Here is a 5,175-nt window from a genome sequence, read left to right as displayed (position 1 = left end):
ACCTACACTCACCTTTACTGGCTCCATCCCCGCCTCTTCAACCTGTTTGTTTCCTCTCCACCTATCCTCTCCTCTATCCGCCTCCCACTCTCTCCCTATTTATTTCAGAACCCCCTTCCCCTCCCCCTTTTCTGAAGAAGGGTCTAGGCCCGAAACGTCAGCCTCTCTGCTCCTATGATGCTGCTTGGCCTGCTGTGTTCACTTGGATGATCCCTGGTATGGGGAGGGTATTGTCTTATGCGCAAAAGCTAAAGAGGTTGGGACTCTACTCTCTAGAGTTTAGAATAATGTGAAGTGATCTCATTGTAACATACAGGATTCTTAACAGGTTTGACAGGGTAAATGTTGTGAGGACATTTCCTCTCATGGGAAAGTCTAGGATTAGAGGCATAGTCTCAGAATAAAGGGACACCAATTTAAGACTGAGACGAGAAGGAATTTCTTCTCTCAGAAGGTTGAGAGTCTTTCGAACCCCTTGCCACAGAGCTGTGAAAGCAGAGTCCTTGTGAATATTCAAGGCCGAGACAGATTCTTGATCAGTCGGCAATCAAGGCTTACAGGGAAAGGGCAGGAAAGTGGACATGAGGAATGTCATGGATCAGCCATGATCCTATTGAATGGTGTAGTAGGCTCAAGGGGCCAAACAGACTCCTGCTGTTCCTGTGTCGTATGGTCTTAGCACGGTCACACAGGATGGGGTTCAGTAGTGACGAACTCCAGAGCCAAGGAGTTTGTAACTACCAACTGCTCAGGTACATGCACTAGTGCTAACAGCAGACATCGTCAGGTACTGGGTATGGAGTTACTGCATTCCACCGTGGAGGGGAGTGGCATCAGAAGGTGAAGGCAATGTAAACACTCACCGATAATAACATGAGGCTTTTTTGCCAGAGCGAGACTTTGTGACATCATATCAATTCCACCCACTATCACCGCTGTAAGCAAAAAAAAAATCTTTCAGATTATCACAGAAAGCAGAACCTCACCATCACACTGAGGTCAAACCACTCCATCAAAACCCAAAACATTTTGGAAAGTTTTAACCAGAGAATGTGCTAAACAAGCACAATCTTATTAAATGGGACACAGTGTGGTGGGGCCAAGGATTGCTTCTTGCATTATCATTCAGTATCCACATTTCATTACACAAACAGAGTCAGTTTCAGCCTATGGTTACCTTTAGTTATTAATTTTTAGGCCAGGGCAGTTGTTAATTGGGGATATCAGGTGCTGCATTACAGAGTTAGGCGATGATCAAATTACCCATCAATGCCTCATGTGAGAACCTCACCAATCAACCACATCATCTCTGATCAAAATCCAGCTTAGCGCATGTCTCATTCCCCCTCTGGCCTCGATCAAGTCAGTACTCACCGGATTTCACTCCAATGGAAGAGCCTAAAGCTTCAAATTGCTCTGAGATCTGAAACGCGAGCTCCCGGGTTGGTGTCAGGACAAGTGCAAACAGGCGCTGGGGTTTCTCCAAGAGAGCCTGCAGGATTGGGAGAGCAAAGGCTCCGGTCTTTCCAGAGCCAGTCTCAGCCAGGCCGATGATGTCCCGTCCTAAAAGACAGAGTAGGGCAAGGTAAAACAGGGCTTGACACATAGACTGTCGCTAGATTTAAACTGGATTAGTGAAATTAACTCCCCAGTGGAAAAGGAAGGATAATGATGCAGAAAGCCGGTCAGTAATTGTGCAAAGTCACCTTGTGAGGAGCAAACTTTCAGGGCAACTGGAGCTTGTGATAAAACCAGCTCATTGCTTTCTGGCATAACAAACACTGCTACAACTTACCACTCCCAACAGCATCTTACACTGTACCGCAAAGAATCACCTGCACAGTGCCTAGCGTCAGATCTAGGTTCCTTTTTAATTGAGCTGAGGATTTCTGCCTCAACCACCAAACTGGGCAGTGAATTCCAGACTCATCACCCTCTGAGTGAAAATGTTTTTCCTCATCTCCTCTAATTCTTCTATTGATCATCTTCATTACCAGGAAGTGACCTCTCTGCTCGGGGAAAGCCGGTCTTCCCTGCCCAATCTATCAAAGCTCTTCGTTATTTTGTACCCTTCATGAAGTCACCCCTCAGCGTCTGCTGTTCTAAGGAAAACAACACGAGCCCTTCCAACCTTTCTTCATTACTGCAACTTTAATGCCCTAGAAGCATTTTTGCAAACCTCCCCGACACATACTCTTCAGCAATTATGTCCTTCCTGTAATGTGGTGACCAGAACAGTACACAAAACTCCAGAAGTGGCCTAACCAGTGTCTTATATTGTTCCAACATCACATCACTGCTCTTGTATTCAATCCTCACCAAAAGAAGGAACGCATTCCAACTGCCTTCTTTATCACCTTATCTACCCGTCCTGCCATCTTCAGAGATCTATGGGCACACACCTCGGGGTCTCTCACTTCCTCTACCCCTCTCACCAGGCTTCCTCATTTATTTAAGAAGGGGAAGCTGAAACTTCTAATTTGAGCCCGGCCATTCAGGGGTGATGTCAGGAAGCCTCTCTTCACTCAAGTGGCAGTGAGAATGTGCCACATTCTCTCCCACAACAATTGGGGCGGAGAACTGAAAATTTCAAAACAAATCATAAAATTTCTGTGGAGAGAAAGTTAACATTTCCAGTCTGATCTAGTTCTGATATAAAGGTCACAGACCTGAAACATTAACTCAGATTTCAATCCACAAATGATACCTATTTCCAGCATTTTCTCTTTGTCGTTCAAATTTCTATCATCCACAGACTATTGTTCTTTAAGTTCTGAATTTCTTATGAGCAGAACTGTTAATCCAGAAATACACATAATGTTCTGTGGACCCGAGTTCAAATCCTGCCAAGGCAGATGGTGGAGCTGGAATTCAATTTTAAAAAATCTGAATTAAGAATCTAATAATGACCATGAATTCATTGCCAATTGTTGGAAAAACCCAACTGGGTCACTAATGTCCTTTAGGGAAGGAAACTGCCATCCTTACCTGGTCTGGCCTACATGTGACTCCAGACCCACAGCAATGTGGTTGACTCTGAACTGCCCCCTGGACAATTAGGGATGGGCAATAAATGCTGCCTAGCCAGTGACACCCTCATTCCACGAATGAATAAAGAAAGAAAAAGAATACAAAGATTTATCGAATTAAGGACGACAGATTGGGATACATCATCAATGGTGACTAACTGACTACAAGGGCAGGCTCAAAGACTGAATGGCCTTCTCCTATCCATTACGAGCCTCATTTCAGCTTAGGGTGTGTTTATGGGCAAAACTACCAGATGGTGAAGCAAAGAACATGCATGCGCAGAAATTGAGCAATCGAGACATCGCCTGACAATTAATTTAATTCAGCCTTGCTTCAAACCAAAAGCTTCCTACAGAACCGTGCTCATTTTCCCCAACCCTCACAGCATATTGCGTGCAGGGAATTTACACGGAGTAATCACAAAGCAGGCTGTTTCCAAGTCTTTTCACATTCCCCAGTCTTAAACGATCAGCAAAGCTCCAACTATGTGAAACCTAATTTCTTTCAGTTCAAGGGATAACAAGGTGTAGAGCTGGATGAACACAGCAGGTCAAGCAGCGTCAGAGGAGGAGGAAAGCTAACGTTTCGGGCCGAGACCCTTCCCGAAACATCAGCTTTCCTGCTCCTCTGACACTGCTTGGCCTGCTGTGTTCATCCAGCTCTATACCTTGTTATCTCAGATTCTCCAGCATCTGCAGTTCCTACTATCTCTGAAACAACTTCTTTCAGTTCAAGGTTCTTGTCACCTGATGTGAATAGTAAAGGAAGTCAAGATTGTACAAGAATAGCCTTCCTCTTGATTATGAGATTGGACATTTGACAGTGAAATAAGCAACAGATTCCAACCAGGAGAATTGCACATTGGTACACATACCTTCTTGTTTCAAACATTCATGCACAAATCAATCATAGCAGTCATTTTTGATGACATTACCATTTCTCCTGCATTAGGAACATACGCTCCGTTTGTATAAAAACAACATCCAAGTGTAGGCCATTCGGCCCTTTGATCATGCTCCATCATTCAGTAACATCATGACTTATCTGATTTTAACCTCAACTCTACATTCCTGCATATCCCGATATTCTTTCATCCCCTTGGTCATCAAGAATCTATCTCTGCCTTCGAAACACTTAAAAGATTCTGCATGCACTGCCTTATGAGAAAGGGAATTCGAAAAAAGACTCTCATCCAGTTGAGAGAAAAATATGTTTCCTCATCTGTTAAAAATAAGGGGACACCCATTTAAAACAGAGACCCCCAGTTCTAGATCCTCCCACAAGAGGAAACATCCTTTCAGTCTCCACCCAGTGAAGTCCCCTCAGGATCTTGTATGTTTCATTTAAGTCACCTTTGACTCTTCTAAATTCCAGAGGATATAGGCCCAGCCTGTCCGGCCTTTCCTCATCAGGCAATCCAGTCAGTTCAGAGATAGTAGGAACTGCCGATGCTGGAGTTAGAGATAACACAGTGTGGAACTGGAGGAACACAGCAGGCCAGACAGCATCAGAGGAGCAGGAAAACTGACATTTCAGGTCGAGAGCCTTGGAATTAGTTTAGTAAGCCTTTTCTGAATTGCTTCCATAAGATCAATGAATTTCAACAATACCAATCATATCTTTGAATTGTATCAGCTTCTTTCCAGCCACGGTGTAGTCAACTGTTTTAAGGTAGGAACCGTGCAGTCAATGGTGCACAGCAAGATCCCAGAAGGAGCAATTTCACAACAAACAGCTAAATGTTTCAATAATGTTAATGAACACTGGCACAGGAACACCAAATAAAATCATCCCTGACTTCAGTTAATGCCACAGGATCATTAGTGCTCACTAAAGATGCAAATGGAGAGTTCAAATACGCAAACCGTAAGCATTAGAAAGCACGTGTGATGTGAACACGTACAGATGAAACAATGTTCAACTTGACAGGTGTGAATGCTGTTAAATATCTCACCTTGCAGTGCGACTGGCAGAGCTTCCTTCTGGATTTTGGTGGGTGATTTCCATCCCAACTGTTCACACGCCTCACAGAGAACCTCTGTTACGCCCTGGGGGAGACACAGATTGCACTGTTCACAATGTTATACTAGAGCAGCTCCTTCACTGGGTGGGTGGGGAGACCCTATTCACCGAATCACTGAGGCG

General features: G+C 44.3%; 1 long non-coding RNA gene across 1 annotated transcript; it reads right to left on the bottom strand.

Annotated features, from left to right (window-relative positions):
• Positions 1 to 834: 834 nt before the first annotated feature.
• LOC125482744 lies at positions 835 to 5,117 on the bottom strand. The gene is made up of 3 exons (XR_007261736.1): positions 4,985 to 5,117; positions 1,375 to 1,563; positions 835 to 935 (listed from the first exon to the last, which is right to left on the bottom strand). It is a non-coding gene; the product is annotated as an uncharacterized LOC125482744 (long non-coding RNA).
• Positions 5,118 to 5,175: the final 58 nt, after the last annotated feature.

This window comes from Rhincodon typus, unplaced genomic scaffold, assembly GCF_021869965.1.
Source record: "Rhincodon typus isolate 14 unplaced genomic scaffold, sRhiTyp1.1 hic_rhity00016256, whole genome shotgun sequence".
Lineage (NCBI taxonomy): Eukaryota > Metazoa > Chordata > Chondrichthyes > Orectolobiformes > Rhincodontidae > Rhincodon > Rhincodon typus.
This window is presented reverse-complemented; position numbering and strand designations above follow the sequence as displayed.